At 36.3% G+C, this 18,459-nt stretch overlaps 1 long non-coding RNA gene across 3 annotated transcripts in view; it reads right to left on the bottom strand.

The window, feature by feature from the left end:
- The window catches only part of LOC107655312 (uncharacterized), a 48,691-nt gene that overhangs the window by 17,519 nt on the left and 12,713 nt on the right, over positions 1–18,459 (bottom strand). The window lies entirely within an intron of this gene.

The following is an 18,459-nucleotide window of genomic DNA, read 5'->3' as shown; positions in this document are numbered from 1 at the left end:
CACACACACACACAAACACACACACACACACACACACACACACACACACACACACGCACACACACACACATGTTGTGTTTCTATGTTTTATGGGGACATTCCATAGGTGTAATGGTTTTTATACTGTACAAACTGTATGTGCTATTGCCCTACACCAACCCTACCCCTAAACCTACCCCTTACAGGAAACTTTGTGCATTTTTACTTTCTCAAAAAATCTCATTCTGTATGATTTATAAGCTTGTTTCCTCATGGGGACCTCAAAAATGTCCCCACAAGGTCAAAATTTACTAGTATTACTATCCTTGTGGGGACATTTGGTCCCCATAACGTGATAAATACCAGGTACACACACACACACAAGCACACACACACACACACACACGTCATGCCCAGTTCAGTGTACTAGGTCACCGTCAAGGTAAAATCCATTTAAAGAAGTGCCACATATTCTGTTAATGAAGACAGTTTTCAGCTGGGCAGATTGAAGAACATGCTGTGCTTTATATGTGTGAAAACGGGGAGAAAAAACTGTTGAACGCTGAGCAGTGAAACATGTTCTGTAATGCGTTCTGGGGAACACTTGTGACACTACTGGGACACTTGAAGAAAAGGGAAGCAAATTAGAAAAACGTTGATTACTAATTACATATTCATTTTTATAATCGTTTGGAGAGATACTATGATCAAGTCAATTACGTATCATAAGACGATGATGATTCTTACTTGATGAGGATGCACAGTGAGTGGCAACAATTTGAACTTTGAAAACCCATCGAACGTGTGAAGTGACGATAAAAGCGTTCTCGTAAAGCAGAACAGCAGCTCTCGTCGTGTCAGTCTCGATGTGTTCTCTCTTCCTCCGGTGCCTACGTGAGCAGCATCACACTAGCTATTCTTGTAGGTTTGTTAATTGTTTGTCACCCACCAGGTTCCATCTGTCGGAGTCCCTCAGTCCCTGAGCCATGTGTGCCGGCGCTGCATCCCGCTCCCGCATCACTGACCTGCACTGCTCTCTTCCCTCCCTTACACTCATACCATCCTACTAACATCATATCCTTAAACCTCCTTATTGAAACCTTGAGGGCCCTTATCTAATTGAGGGCAAAAGCAATTAGAATGTATGTGGTTTTCAGTTGGCAGTTGGAAAATCTGCCTCTACATTCAAAGTGTGAAGAATCACATACCTTGTGATGTTAGTGTGTCCAGCCAAGCTCTACAGGACTATTGTGACGTACATCTTTGAATTCTTGCACCATGTTACAATACTTTCACATTTGCTTTATTGCATTTTTCTTAGTGATACTATATTACTATAAAGAGATGGATAGCAGTTGTTGGAGTGTGGGTAACCTTCACTCAGGCGATGTGATAGGGCCGTCTGTCTTCGTGCCGTGACAAATGAGAGGAGGAGCTGCGGTGTAGTGGGGAATCATACAGGCTGAGCTGGGCTAATGTACCACCACTGGAAACAGGTGTCTAGGGGTCCCAAGGAATTCTGGGTCACCTTCACACATGGGGTCAAGGTTTGGCTTGTTAGCTTCAGAAGTTATTCATACAACAATATGCCAAAACATGTTTCAAAAGCAGCTATGTATTTTTTTTTTACTTGTGTATATATATATATGGCTTTCCTACCTATATACGAATATACAACATACAATCAGTTGCCTTGAAAATGGACAAATGAATAACAGAACAGTCATAAATTCATGAAAGAAGCCTCCATGTAATTATCTTTTTTCCCTAAAGTAAATGCAAACTTTCCGACTCATCAGGGTCTTAGAACCACAGCCACTATTGATGGGCCTGAAATCTCTTGCCATCGCAAACAATGAATAGATTTCCTCATATTGATTTAGAGACAATATTTCCTCAATCCTAGAAACTGTGGCTTCCTAAACCACTGGAATTTCCAAACTGCATGCTATTTGTAACAGAGGTAGCAGCAGACATGCTTCTGAATCCGCCCGTCTTTACAGTGATTGCTTTTGGAAGAACACTATTATGATCTATAGCTTGTGTAATCATAAGTCATTATGGCTTTATTCACTTTTTCCTAAATAGAAACATGTTAGCGTGAAAAAAAAACTTAATATGGAACTACTGATAACTGACAAGAAAGGATGACATCAAAATGTGAGATAATTTACTATGCAAAAACAAATGTTTACATATTGGTATTAGTTCACTTAAAAATGAAAATGTTCTTATCATTTAGTCTTCTTCATGTTGGCTTTTTCATCTGTGGAAAACAAAAGAAGACATTTTGAAAAATGTTTTAACTGTTTTTGGGTCCAAAAGAACATTCAACCCCATTAACATTCATTACATGGAGAAAAAAATTAAAGAAAGAAAAAACAACACACACATATATATATATATATATATATATATATATATATATATGTGTGTGTGTGCTTTTGTGTTCCAAAGAAGGAAGAAAGTCATAGGAGTTTGGAACAACATGAGGGTGAGTAATTAAGCATTTTAATCTTTTGGTGAACTGTTCCTTTAATGAATCATGGATATATTCACACATACGTACGTTTTTTCAAGCCAAATGCACAGTAAACCCTTCATGTTGTATGTAACAGAAAGCCCTATATCGCAGCCTATTTGCGACAAATTTTAAGCTGGAAACCTGACCAACCAATTTGATCTAAAGTTTTGCTTACTGCATTTTTTGCTCCCTTTCATTGTACTGTATGCAGCTATTTTTAAAACAAACACGGCATCCTTTAACTCTCTAAAGGTGTTAACCATCATGTTTTTAGGCTGCAGTCCTATTGGAAACCAAAACTGTTGTTAGGTTCGCCTGATTTCTAAAGGATGATGAATAATTCAGTAACGTTTGTTGTCATTCGGTCCACTCAGAACTGCCCAAAGCTCCTGTAGGGTCTGCTACAGATGCTGGCAGATCTGGACTGAAATGATTATCAACTCCAAATTGTGCTTGCCAGCTTTCCAGTAACACTGCTTCACAAAAACGTGTCAGAGAGTGCCAGGGAATGCAAGCCAATAAGCACCAGAAATTAATACCAGCAACGGGGACCTCTTAGGGTCTAGATTCCTTTGGACGCTTAAAGTTAGTGTGTACCAGTGACTAGAAATGATTTCAAGGGTTTTCTGTGTCCGTACACAGAGTGTGAGTGAGCACCATCAGTATGTGTCTCTGATGCAATAAGCCCGTCTCCTCTCTGCCACCATCTGAAAGTTCTTAGCATAATCTATTACCGCCTCTTTGCACAGGGCTCTGAACAATAACATTTACTTAGAGTGGGATCTATCTAATTCAACCTATAATTATCTCTAGCCTCTTTTCCCAATAGTCATGGCTCCTTTTTTTTCATTCAGATTGAATTATTAACATATGCAGAGAGTTGGAAGAGAACGCTGTTGTAATGGAAGATGTTTCTCTAGCAGTCAAGAATTGCTGTGGTCTACAGAGATAGGAGTATAAAATTAATCCAAAACTGCTATTAAAATAATAATGAATATTTAAACAATTTCAAATAAAGTTTTATAAAGATTTTAATGTTTCGTTTTGTCTTTAAAGAAATTAAAAGATTAACCTAATACAGTATGAGCTCAACAATGAGGTCAGTGAGGTCAAGGCACATGAAAAAAATATCTTACATTTGTGACTTTTGTAGAAAGCATATTTATGGTCTGTTTCTTCATTTTTCTTCTTCATTTAGCTTTACTTAAAGGGGTCATATGATGCAATTTCAAGTTTTCCTTTCTCTTTGGAGTGTTACAAGCTCTTGGTGCATAAAGAAGATCTGTAAAGTTGCAAAGACTAAAGTCTCAAATCCAAAGAGATATTCTTTATAACAGTCCAGCAAGTGGCCTTGTTCATCGAGATGCAGCCGCAGAGGCGATGGAGGAATACATCAAGGTACCATTCACTGTGTTGACACTCACCTGCCTTTAACTCACCTATTCCAGTCATCCCCTTACCCAGTCAATAAACCATCCTGATTTGCACTTACCTGTTGTGTCTGGCATTGCTTTGTGACAATTAATCATCCAAATGAAGATATTTACAGAATCGAATTGGATGATTCTTTTTAATAAAGCTGTTTAAATGACAAGGTTATGCATTGTAACTCCTTATTTAAATGAGAGAAAGGATATTTCAAGTGAATGCGTTTTATTTATTTTTATTTGTACTTATTTTTGCTGTATTATAAAGTTGATAAATCCAGTGCAGGAGTCAAATGAATCAATGAAACATCTGTATTTAAATTTATCATCTAATTCTAAACTAATTCACTCAACACTCTTTTCTAAACAATATTATTGGCAAATAAAACATTTGGAAGAGAGAAAGTGAATGCATTTCATTATCACCTCATTTTTGCTCTGTTGTAAAGCTGTAAATAGTGACGCACTGTAGCGTTTTCTTATGTCACTGAAAATGTACTTTCCAAAACATAAGGGCTTTTCTCCTCAGGTTTGAGTTGCTCTGGAGGTGCTGGACTGCCAGTCTGCAGGGTGATGCAGGGGACAGGCAGGGACAAATGGCCTGGCTTCTCCAGCCGTGTGAATGAGCAAGCAAAGCTACCGTGAGTGGGAGAGGAGCGGCCCGGCGCTGTCCCCATCCTGCCATGTTTGGATAAGGTCAGCAGAACATGTGTAGGAATCAGCACGAGGCATCACACCTGGAGGAAAAGACAACTAAACCCAAGCCCTGCTCCACAGCTCCGGCTCCGCCGAGTCTAGTCGGCATCTGGAAGTGATATCAGGAGACACACGGCCTCCAACCTTCATCGCTGCTGGGCTGCACTTTACCTTCATAACGTGAGAATTGGGAGAGCAAAGCAAAACAGAAAAAGTGGGAATGTGTCAACATAAACCTCAACACTCCCTTCTAAACAGAACATTTGCAAGTTAAACAATACAAGCGTGATTGTTTTTGTTTTGGCAAAACTGCAGCAGGCTTTCGCTCGTGCCACAGCCAGACTTCATAAAGATGTCACAGAGATTTCAACAGATTCCAGAGGATCTGCACACCTGAAATCACATCTAACCATATCCATGTCCTTTCTGCTTGAGTTAACTCAGACATAAGCCGGTAGAGAACAGCTGTCTGGCTGTATTTTATTAACCCAATACAAGGTAGGTCTAATCGAGCGAGTGTCCTGAAGTGATAAGGCTGGAACAGGCCATGTTGTGACTGCTATAAGATCTCTGCTCCTTTGTTTATTTACATGGAAGCCATTTACCCAAATAATCACTTTTCATATCCCACATAGGCTTCAGTCAGTGACCCTGCTGATAAGCTGCTCAAACATACATCTGTATACTCCTCTTCACACAATCTGAAGCGCATTTTATATCATAATTCTTCATACTTCTCATACTAGGGTTCATAGGTTGCTTGAACAAAGTGCATCTTCTTTGTACAATATTCTGGTGGGGTGAGCCAGGGCTTTTTTGTTGTATTTTAATGTCAGAGTATATTTTCACACCATAGAAACTGTACTGTTGCAATGCAAGACTTTTACCAGTTTAAAAAGAGAAATAACTTCCATTAAAATTCCAGGCATGACCTTGGTATCATCTCTGCAAAGAAGGAATGTGCATTTTCTTTTCAAACATTACATTTTGTTGGAGGATTGCAACAGTTGAAAAAAAAAAAACTGGTACAAAGAAATGCACGATGTAAGAATATATTTAATAATTGAATCTCTTCCCACTGCTTTTCAACAGAATGTACCAAGGGAAACGTGAACAAAATTAAGTTATATAAATAACACTAAAATTAACTAAACTCATTAAGCAGACAAACTGGACAACTATCAAAAACAATTTCTGAGTAGAAATTAATTAATGACTTATCAGTATTTGCATTCATTAATTACACAACTGGAGAAACTAATGTTCTTAATATTTTTGTCTTGTTTTTCAGTAAAATATCTAAACATTCTCCAAACAAGATATATTTAGTAGAGAATCAAATCTGTGTAAGATAGTAAAACTTCTATGTTTTAGAAAATATATCTTGAATTTTGTTTTGTTTTTAACCTTACACTTAAAACAAGAAAAATTGCAATTGAGGTAAAAAAAAAAATGTCTATTTTATTTCTATTTTTGTATGTTTAAATTTTTATTTTGTATTTCATTTTATTTATTTCTTGAGCTATATTCAGACCAAAATTTTCTATAATCAATATTCCAGGGCTTTTCTGTAATCTATTCAGTGGTTGTCAATTGTGATCCCGGGGGCCCACAGCTCTGCACATTTTCTGTATCGTTCTTATTTAACACACCTGATTTAGATCATCAGCTCATTAGCAGCGAGCCCCATCAACTGAACTGTGTCAGATAAGAGAGACACACAAAATGTGCAGTTCTGTGGGTCCCCGGGATCTATTCAGTGGTTTACAAAGTCATTATTTGAAAGACAGCTTCAAAAGGGGCTTTGTGACTCTTGCAGGTCAATATCTCATTAACACAGTCATACTAAGCATAAAGTACTGGAGAACTGTGTCAAAGTCAATGCGGTACTTTTTCTCTCCACTTGATGGTGCAGCAGATGATTCTGTCAGAACAAGTTCATCATCACAAGTCTACCTCCACATGCATTCAGGGGAGTGACTCTGTCAGCAGATGTGATGTATATGATGGAATCTCATCTCTGAATCCTCAGAACATTTACTCAAACAGCCAGCGATATGTTTGTCCATTCACACATTGTCCAGGAAGCTTCAAGATATTGAGATTAAATGAACAAATGAAATATCAACATAAAATTATCATTCAATCTAAATTCACAAAGGTCCATTGAGAAGAAGAGAAAAGCAATCATGAAAATCTAAACACAGAACAATTATTTGCAATTAGATTACAAAGAGTGTAGTCTATCTGATGCAGATGTCAATTTGTTCACAAGCTTATAGAGATTTATTTGAGCATTATTTATGCTTTATGTTTCTTTTTCTCCTTCACCTTATGTTAATTTCATGCAGAAACATTGACAATTTACAATATCTATACTATGTAAATATGAAATACTATATCCATAAAATTATAAATACATTCTATTTCAAAATTAAATACTAACATTATATTTTACGATAAAGTGCTAATTATAAACACATTATATTTCATAACAAAATACTGCAATATAATTTATTTATAATTTATTTTATATATATTTTTCATGTTGTTACAAAATAAATGCAACCATTATAAGTATTTATGTAACCGTTTTATATATAAATAAATACAGTATATTAGGCTACTTAACTTTACAAATTTTCCATCCTATGGTTGTCTTACATTTTAGATTCCCCAAATTGTAATTTTCTCTGAAGCAGACAGGCTGCCTCATTTCGCTCTTCTCTTTCCTGTCCAGTATAACAGGCCTCATGCAAAATCAGAGTTTACCCCTACATATTGTACTCAAGGTCAGTATCAAAGCATCAAGTACACACAAGCACAATAACCCATTATTTAGAAAAACTGAAACATCTGAATTGGCCTCTATGATAAAACTGTGACCTGTCATGACCTCAAACAGTGTGCCATACTGCCACTCAACACAACACAATATTAACTTTAATACAAACCAACAGAACAGCAGAGCTGTCGTTTAATAGCATCAGAAACAATGGGATGAGAATGTTCAATTATCTAGTCTGCTTGCGTTAAATAGAACATTACTAGCTGTTCTTTTTACATATGGTGCCTAAATTACACACGTTTGTAGAAACGTATAAGTGTATTTGGAAGAGTTTAAGAAAGTATTCCACCCCTGGTTTATTTTACCCTTCATAACACTGACTGTGTCCTCCTCACAATGACTTTGCCCGTTTGGTTTATGACCCTCAGCAGACAGTGTCTCTCAGGGAGCCGCACAAGGAGAAATGCTATCCAGAGTGACATCCAAAACCTGCTGGTGTATTTGTTCTTTCCTGTTTGCTCACACCTGTGTGTTCTCAGTTATGATGTTATCAGAGCCCTGCACCTGCTGCTCAGGTGGAGCTCACCAGCAACATAAACAAAGAGTTATTAATATCTATCACAGCATTTTTGTAAAACTTGATACCCAGCTGTCACGTCAGCTGAAAGCGGCTGTTCTTCATCCTTTTGAAGGGCAAAGCTGGGCTGTAAAACACGATAGGATCAGAGCAGGTAAGGGAAATAACAAGCAGTTTTTTTTTAACCCTTTGTTTTGCTCATACGTTTGCAGTTTAGAGGGTTATTGTGGTCTCGGAGGACTTATATAATGAGGAAAAAGTGCACAGACACACCCCTAGTGAAGAATCTCACGTTCACACAGTAAGATCATTCAGTCACACAATAGTGGGGTGTTTTGAGGTCAAGTGTGTGTTGTATTTGAGAGGGCAGACAGAAACAGAATAGGATTATTTCTTTAGGGAGAATCTAAAAATACTTTTTATATTGAGGTTCATCTGTAACCAGAGGCTGGGTGTTTCTTCTGACACTTTTATGTCACAAATTATGTTGTGGCATCATTTCCATACATTCCAAAAGTAAAAAAAAAAAGTTACTTGCTACCAAGGGAAAAGTTACATCATTACCAGCAAAGAACTTGAGATGAAATATGAGAAATGTAAAAATAATTTAAAAGAAAAATCAAGGTGAATATAACTTGTGTATATAATTTGTCATGACAAATTAAACTACAGTATAACTTAAATTACAAAAAGTCTGAAAATTGTATTTGTTTGTATGAAAGCAGAAATGTTTAAAATTTAAATCCCACACCGGGGAAAAAAGTTACATTTACAGTTTAAAAATGGCAGCTGTGGCTGACAGAACATTTTTGTAAAAAAAAAATATATATATATGCTAGCAACATTTTAGGTTTTACAGATTGAACATAAATTTACTGTAAAACAAAACAAAACAAAAATTGCATTCATTGGTATAATGTTAATTGTTAATATCCCAACCTACTGAAGTACTTAAAATTTTCATTTAGCAGATATAGTAAGGAAACTTACTGTTAACCAGTTAACAGGTTTTTGTCATAGTATTTTTTTTGTCTTTTACAGTTAAAATTACTATTAAACACAGTGTAACATTTGCAATGTGGAAGATATAAAAACATTATTACAAAAAATATGAAAAATAAATATGAATGTAAGTAGGGCTGCACGATTAATCGAAATTAAATCGCAAAGGCGATAAATCATCATTAGGCAGAAGCTGCGATTGTCATGCGTATCTTTCAGTGAAGCACGGTTCTGTGATCAGCAGTAAATCTCCATCCGAAGGCCAGAGGGCACTCTCACGCTGAAACTCCAAATATGCCTTGCAGAAGAAACCCAGGAAATCCCTATAGCGGTTGCTGAATAAACAGAAGATTTAACTGCTTTCATAAATTCAGTGTGACTAATAAACACACGACTACGACAATATATGGTTTTCACAGAAGGATTTATTTCAAACACTCGACTGATGTTATGAAGTGAGTTTTGAGTAAAAACATGTTATTAAATGTGGTATTTTCTACACAGAGCTGTAGTTCACTGACAAGCTAAGCAAACAGCTTTCATAATCACAGAACGATTTCTTCGATTTCATAATCGCACGATTAAATCGTCTGCGATTATGAACGCGATTTTGCGTAGCTTGTCAGTGAACTACAGCTCTGTGTAGTAAATGCTGCTCCATCTGAAAGCACGTGCTGGAGATTTACTACTAATCACAGAACTGGCTTTACTGACAAGATGCACATGACAATAGCATTCGATTAATCGTGCAGCCCTAAATGTAAGGAACATGTCCACTTTTGGACATTGTTAGACAAATTAAACCAGTGAGAGTGTAAAAAGTGTTTTCTAAACGTCCATGTAGCCAAAAGTGCCAATAGTCAAATAAACACCCATTTTACAATAAATTGCATTTAAAAAAAAATAGTTGTCACATTCAACTGGGCTGCTTGAAAATAAATCAACTAAAGCAGCTATAAGCATTCGCATTGCTTCCATCTCCTCTTGTGTCCTACTCTAGCGTTTACAGCTCTTTGACTGTGTAAATCGCCTTTCCCCTCCAGCTTGTGTGATCATGTCAATGGGAGACAAAAGCAGTCATCCTGAATGGCACATTAATTTCCCTCTGCTCATCCAACTGCGTCCCTGCCTCCTCGCCACCGGAGGAGGAACAGCCCTGGCAGCTCCGGCACCAGCAAGTAAACATGATCACACTAAACACGCTCTGAACTAATGGGCTGTTTACAAACAGGAGAGAGAGGGTGAGCGCCCCACACTAATGACGACTACGTTTAGAATAACGACCCCTCACCTCCCAACCACGACCGGTGTTTGTGGAGAAATTAGTCTGTGGTTCTGCACTAATTTGATCATTTACATTACCGCACAGTCTTGATGATGTCTCGATAAACACACTGAATTGTACTCAGCATGTGTATAGACTAATGAACAGCAAAGAAATAAGATTGAAAAACAATGTCAGTGGTTTGTTCAATATTCAGATGACACTTATAATGGGATGATTATCTTTCAATTATCAATTAATTCCCTCTAATCCTGTGAGAATGACTATAATATAAGGTCAGTGAAGTACCAGACTGTAAGGCCAAACTGGTCATCAACTGAAATCAATACTAGTACTCAATACTAAAAAAAAAAAAAAAGATTTTTCATCTCTGCTCCATTAGCTCATTGCAGGGACAGGGTCTTACACTTTATTTTGTTTCTCTCCACACTACAGATTTTCTATAATGAATCTTTTAATTTACATAATTGCATTTGTAGATTTTTCACCTATTTTGAATCACAGGGTAAATTCTTAAGTAACTGTTTCCAAATACCATTGGTCACAATCAGATAATTTTTTTTACATATATAATCCTATTTAGTCCAATTTCTTAAATAATTTAAAACAGGTAAAGTTGAGAGTTGAACACATTGCATTATGCACTCGACTGTGCTGTATACTGCACATTTTGTCTGTAATTTGAGTATTCTATCTTCTATGCACATAGAAGATGTGTATGATATATAAATAGTTGTATGTAAAATAAAAGTAGCATGATACTATGCAATAGCCATTGCCTGTAAGAATGAAGTTACATTTCTGACTATGAGGCTGTATTCAACCTGCAGTGGTGTTGAAAGTAAAGCATGTCAGCCATTTAGCCATGTTCTGTTTAAAAATCTCATGCAGAAAAGCAAAAATCAAACTTTTCTCATTGCATTTTTTTTTTTATAGCTGATTAGATTACTTTTCATCCTGGCCTGCTTCAGTTTTTGAGGCGATTCTACCCGATATACTCCACTCTAAACACCATTCATCCTGTCTGCGAGTATTTAATGAAATATAAACAAACTGAGTCTCCAACCAGGGAACAATTGCTCTAGGAAAGCTGTCAGACTAATTCAAACCATTGATCATCACTGGGCAGGTGTTCTCCTTGTGTCCCAGTCATCCATTGTTTATGAACTCTTAGCGATGCAAAACCTGGGAGGAAAAGAATCGAAAACATTGTGGAAGATGATTTTCAGCCCTATCCTTCCCAGAATCTCCCTTTTCCGTGCTGAAGATCGATGATACCACATTAGATGCTTGAGTACAACAAATGAGCTTGTAGTAACGAGAGTCGAATCTGGAAGCTATGGGGAAGGAACGAGTTTGATCTGTTATTTTCTTTCTTCATTCTCATGTTCTCGGCAGAGTAGAAACGTCTGCAGCTATAATGAGTTATCATACGCAGGCAATTTCAACACTTATTATGTGCATTTGCGTGAGGGTCAATGTAAAAAGCGCGAGTCATGAATTCTGATGGAGGAAGTTGAACATAAACCCCCCATGCTAATCTACAGTTCCTCTTGGGTGATGTTTACCTTTATGGAGGTTATAGATACAGCTCTACACAAGCAGGATTTAGCTAATCCTCTCATATGTGCACTTACAATCCATTATCATTCACATTTAAATGATCACACAGCCCAAACCCAAAACCCTGCGGATGGGAGGATATATATTCTCAGCCTCTATGAAGAGCTTAGATTGGTATAATTAGCCTCAAATGAGCCAAAGCTGAAATCCTCAGAGCGGGCGTAATGGAGAAGAATAGTCAGTTTACAGGTACAGCTTTATCTCTATATATTTCTCTCATTTGAATCTATAAGCTGAGCTGGCGTGTTTCCTGCAGTTGTGGATTGACGGCGTGTGCGGACTCCTGAGCGGCTCTGCGGGCCCTGCCGTCCAGATTAGGCATCCAAGGATACGGCGCTGGTGGCTGATAAGGCTCCTGCTGCTGTTGTGGTCATCTGTGGATGGCCGTCTGGCTGGCGCCTGGCGCTGCTATCTATGACCAGGCTCTGGGTTAGTCTCAGACCTGTCTGAAGCCAGCTGATGACAGCTGGCTTTCAACTGGCTCTGGGCCTGCTCTCCTCCCAGAGATCATCCTTATCGTCACTTATTTCCCTTTCCACCCCGCACAGAAATGACAGAATCCAGCAGGGAAAAGTGGATGGTATGGGGAAAGGTCAGTCTGTTTTTCAGGTATGAGGATTGGTCACTGTTGTTTTATGTAAAGCAGTATGTTTCTATTATTGTTTAGTCTATTAATAGAATTAAAAAAAAAAGTACAATTATATTAAAATGGATTTTTTCAATTGTTTTGATCATATTTTAATCATAATATATTCCATGTTTTACACTGTTCACACGCTAGTATTTAATGAGTACAAAGATTTAAACATTTTTATTTGCATATTTACAAGGTTAATGATTGAAATAATAAGGAAAATATTGTTTCGTTTATGGCTGGTTGTTTTTTGCTAAACAACTTTAATTTAAAATAAAAAACAATAAACGTGAAAATATTATACCTTTTAATTAATATTTACATTTATTATTATAATAATAATTAGCAAAATATTAAAAATACTAAACATATTACCCAGTGTGTTCTCCACCATGTGACATCAGAATATAATAAAAATGTAATTAATACTAAAATATTAAACTTTAAAATATTATTAATATAAATAAATATTTAAATTAAATATTTATATTAAAAATAACATTTGTAATATTTTAAAAATATTAAAATATATATTGTATTTATTATGTATAAGTACTATTTAAATGTACTACTTAAATTTTTTACTTAATTTAATCTAATAATTTAATTTAATAAAAAATATATGAAAATAAAAGAAAATAATAATACTAAAAATAAAGAACATTAAAATATAACATTTTACTTAATATTTAAACGTAAGATTTAATTAAAAAGAGAACAAAAGTAAAAGAATAATATTCAAAAACTTACAAAATATTAAGTTGCATTATATTTTATTTAATATTTACATGTATTATTTAACACATTATTTCTGTCATACTACATAATTTTTTTTCTTTCTCATTTGAACATATATTTTAAATGTTTTATTTTAAATGTGTGTTGAGCTCATGTGTGAAGTAGTACACCACAGTTCCAGCATGGCTCTGTGAATATTTTTATTCAGCCAGGACTCCTTTCAGCCCCTCATCCATTTCTCCTCACAGACGCAGCCCAGTGTGTCCTCCGCCATGTGACATCAGAATTGATTTCACCAAGAACACACAAACACACTAACATGACTGATTCTCACCAACCGTGCCAGCAAAAAGAGGCCAATGTGAAGGATTTCAGAAAAAGATAAAGAATAAAGGAGCAAATGTTTTTGTTTTTTTTTTTGGTCCAGGGCAGTTGAGGAGAGGTCACTCAGTGTTACTGGTAATCCGAGCAACATCTGTTTGCCATCATCTGTGCGTTCCCGGTTTAGAGCAGCGTCAGAGAGGACTGAGAGCTTCAGGAGCCACAGCACACGCCTGTTCCCAGGCTTTTAGTACGAGCACTGCACTTATCACATCTGGGCCAAACTGAAGTCTTCTCTCACCACAGCCACCGTTAACCCCGTTTTGTCTCTCATACTCTGATTCCAGAACAAATCGTACACACAAAAGCATCTTCTCTGCCTCACACAACAGACATCTAAAACACACCCACAGACAGAGGTCTCCGCTATAGACCTTTCTCACAGACGCTGTAATTTCCAAATGAGACACATTCATGCAAAGCAGACATACTGACTTCACCATTGCAAAATCTGAGTGCCATTCAAATTACAGTGTTGTCAGAGACAGTCTGTTTTGGTGGAGGAATGAGGCTGTGAACAGATGCACATATGTGGATGAGAAAGGCTGGGAGAGACAGAATAAGATAGGTTTAAGTGCGCGATTCCTCCAATCCCCTACATTTCAGATCGACAATGGACAGCCCGTGAGATAAACCTGCAGATTTTCATATGAAAAGATGTTTTCTTTGCAGGCTTATGGAATGTTATTTACTTATGTTTTTTTTTTTGTCTAAGCGGCCAGATAGACTCTGTCTGTTTAGCTGGCTACTTCAGCCTTGTTGTTAAGACAAATGCAAAGCTACAGATGAATGCATAAACAATAAATCCAACATGCATGGAACGTATTTGCACATGTATTTATTTTTTTTTCTTCTTACATTGAAACGTTAAAAGAAACACATTGTAAAGAAAAATATGCAGAGTCTGCACAAAGACAGAAAGATCAAAAATTGTCAATATTGAACACCTGGGATTTTTTAAACGAGAAAACATAATAAAAAAATAATTGTAAATAATAAAATAAAATAAATAACTTTGCAGCATGAACTACATGTTGCAAATTATATAAAATGATATTATCAAATAGTTAGGTTAAATAAAATTAAATAAATGGAAGCATGAACTACACGTTGCTATATAATATCAAAAAGTTAGTTCAAGTAAAATAAAAACATTTAAAGTAAAATAATACAAATAACCTTGAAACATTAAGTACAAGGTGCAAATGCTATAAAATGGCATTAGTTAAAATAAAAAAACTAAAATAAAATAAATTATAAAAACAACTTTGAAAAACAAACCACATATAGCAAAAGCTAAAAAAGCCATTATCAAAAAGTTTAAATAAAAAAAATAATAACTTTGAAACATGAACTACAGGGTGAAATTGCTATAAAAATGCAATTATCGAGAAGTTATAATAACAATGAAATGAAATAAAATATAAAAAAAATGTTTTTTACTATTTTTTCCCTAAAGCAAAAGATATTAAGTAATGTTAAGAAATTTTTTTTTTTTTTTCAACCTTTCACTCATTTAATTTATAATGAAAAAAGTATCAAATTCTGGTGGGCTCAGACTTTTGGATCCCACCATACATTCTAGCCATACTTGTAACTATAATTAGAATCTTCCTACAGTAAATGCTAAACAAAATATGGCTACATGCCATCCGAATCTTATTTGATGAACACTTCAGATTTCGCTGTTCTTGTACCCTGCAATTACTCATTTTGCCAGGAAATTGTATGAAAATGTGCACGTCTCCCTTCTGATGATCTCAGCATCCATCTCCCGTTTTCTACGGCACTCTGCGTAATAACCTGACAGGCTCAAATAAATGTCAAATCACATTCAAACCACCCCCATTTCCTTAATCCCACTGACACCATTCGATTCGTTCTGCTTTTTACGAAGCAGGCAAAGTAATTATATTAGCAGGCTGAGATATGCTTTATGGGTCCCTGCACATTAACATACACTCTAATTATAGGAAACACAGCCCCTGGTGGAGTCGGTAAGCGCTGATCGAAGAAGGGGCCATTAAAATCAGAGGGCCGGAACACCTCTGGCTATCGATCGCAGCTCACAGCCATGCAAATGCACTCTGCACAACAGCAGTACAGGCACAGAGAGGAAACATCCCACAGGGTGAATCAATAGGCTGCCTTTGGATAATGGAGGCCCTGTACTAACAGCTGTGTCCTGCCTGCCTGCTGGAGACACAGTCTCTCTCTCTCACTTTCTCTCTCTTTTTCTCCTTTTTTAGCCACCCCACACCTGCCAGAGAGAACAGGCGCAGCGCGCTGGTCAATGGGCAGCTTCCCCTTACAGCTCAATTCACACAATTATCATTGCACACACTGCTGCCGTCCCTGTGGTACAGTAGCCCTGCCAAGATGGAAGCAAGCCTTCTGAATCGCACTCCAACTGGGCACACATTCACGCACAAACACATCGATACTTTTGCATCTGTTTGTTCTGGACATACATTAAGTAGTCGTCACGCACACACACATACATGTGGACTAGTGTGCCGTGGGTTTCCATGTGCTGATGAAGCTATAGAAACTCATGCTGACTTGTATGTACACATGATATAGTGTCTTTATAAAACATATTTGTGCTTTTTTATTTTATTTTTATTTTTTTTATTAAAAATGCACCATCAATAAAGAGTCCAGTGCCTAATTTCAAGAACACATGCTCTACAAACAGTAAAATGTAACCATTTTGTGTGTGTTCCGTTATATTTTATTATATTTATATAATATTAAATGAATATTTTCTATGTATACACACAGAGGCGCTTTTAATTTATATAAAAATATGTACATTTATATATTTTTCCATTTTCTTTTTTCAATATGTAATGAATCTGATGCGATTAAAATGCAAATAAAAGGGGAAAAAAGAAGAAAAGAAAATATATTTGGATGAATATAAATCAAAACACTTATAAATGCTAAAAAGTTCTGACCTTTAACGATTAATAAAAGTAACCGCTTCTAAACCACCCACTTAAAAAATATATATCTTTAAACTCGGCTCTAAACATTTATTTCAGTTTTATATCTACAACAGCTGAAATCATGTATTTTTAATCATGTATTTACATCTTGACGACTTCATTAAACTGTGGCCACATTTTCATGATGAGTAAGACACACACAAAAAAACTTCAACTATAATTCAAATAGCAAACGTTGTCTTGTCTATTAGCAGACCAATCACTGGACACTCTGATGACTCACATTCCTTCTATTAGTTATTGTGCCATAACAAAAAGCTAACAAAACATGCTTTGAACTACTAACTAATTAGACACTCATAAGCAATCGTTTGCATTCATGAAGCTGCAGTACAGAAGGGCCTGGTGTACACTAATCTATAATGAGGATTGAAAGTGGGCCCCAGTCAAAACACCATCAATATTTTAATATGAAAATCAGTATTCAAATGAGACCTTAATATCTAGGGTATTTGCATACTTAAAGCTGTGGCATATTTGAGTCGCCTAAGGCAGATGTGGTGAGCTGCTGAAGAAGATTAGAATGAAACGCAGACACTTTCTACTTCAGTATCCTCTTACAATGACATGAATGCTGTGGGAACTTCAACCTACACGATCTCAGAACTATGTCAATAACCTTCAATGAGCACTGACTGAATTAAGCTGTGTGTGGCCATTCTCTATTCATGAACGTGCCACCGGACGTGCCATACGTGAGGTATTCAATGTATCTGCATTCTAGATCATTCTTTTAGACATCTCACACATGTTCGAATCCACTTCAAATGAAGCAATTAATGCTTTTTGGTAAAGCTGTGTAACACATTGTGTTTGTGTTGGTTCTTTTTCTAATTAGATGGCAGTTCGTTCTCAAGTGTGGCGGCAAAGGAACTGGACACCTGGAGAGTCAATATACTGTCCTGCAACATGACCATGCTATTGCTGAACCATACCACATCTGAATATGAGGAAACCCTACACTTTTCAACAGGTTAACCATGCATACATGCTCTGTACTTTTGCTATGTATATTACATTAGATCATACACACATGGCCTATACTTCAATTGTTCATGTCACAGCAGCTCATGCTTAAAGACCCTATGAATAGAGGTGTGTGTTTGTTATAGTGGGTTGGCCTGTTTAACTAATCGATTATGTTACAGCACATTGAAACACTGCGTGAAAAATTTACAAGTCATTAACAATATTTATATAATGCTTAACAGCTCAGGTCAATGATGAGCATGTATCCAGAATTGGGGGATGCGAGGTATTGGTTGACTAATAATCTGAATATTCTGTGGACGTGTCCTGCTTGTTGTTTGTGGTGGTTGAAGCACACAAATATAAATGTTTCATGATTTCTTAACTTTTTGGATGTACTAATAATATAATTAACTAATGATATTATCATATAAATAATCATTATAATAAGTTAAGTACTGTATTACCTACATTTCATAAAAATACTGCATATGGAAATATTCTTATGATTAACTCTTCCTGAACATGTTTTATATATACTGCATTGCATCTTATGCATTTCATGTCATTGTACAGAAAGGAAGAAAAAATCGTCACACCTGCAACAAATGGCATTTCCCCTTGGTCATCTTATCTGTAGCTGTAATATGAGAGGACAGTTCCTGCATTGTCTAATTCAGTGACTTGACCTACTGAGCTCTTCTTTAGTGTGTGTGTGTGTGAAAGAGAGAAAGAGAGAGAGAGAGAGAGAGAGAGAGAGAGAGTCTGTGTGTGTGTGTGAGAGGGGGAGAGAGTGTGTGTGTGTGTGTGAGAGAGAGAGAGAGT

The sequence above is a fragment of the Sinocyclocheilus anshuiensis genome, unplaced genomic scaffold (assembly GCF_001515605.1).
Source record: "Sinocyclocheilus anshuiensis isolate Anshui unplaced genomic scaffold, SAMN03320099.WGS_v1.1 scaffold1096, whole genome shotgun sequence".
NCBI classification, from domain to species: Eukaryota; Metazoa; Chordata; class Actinopteri; order Cypriniformes; family Cyprinidae; genus Sinocyclocheilus; species Sinocyclocheilus anshuiensis.
This window is presented reverse-complemented; position numbering and strand designations above follow the sequence as displayed.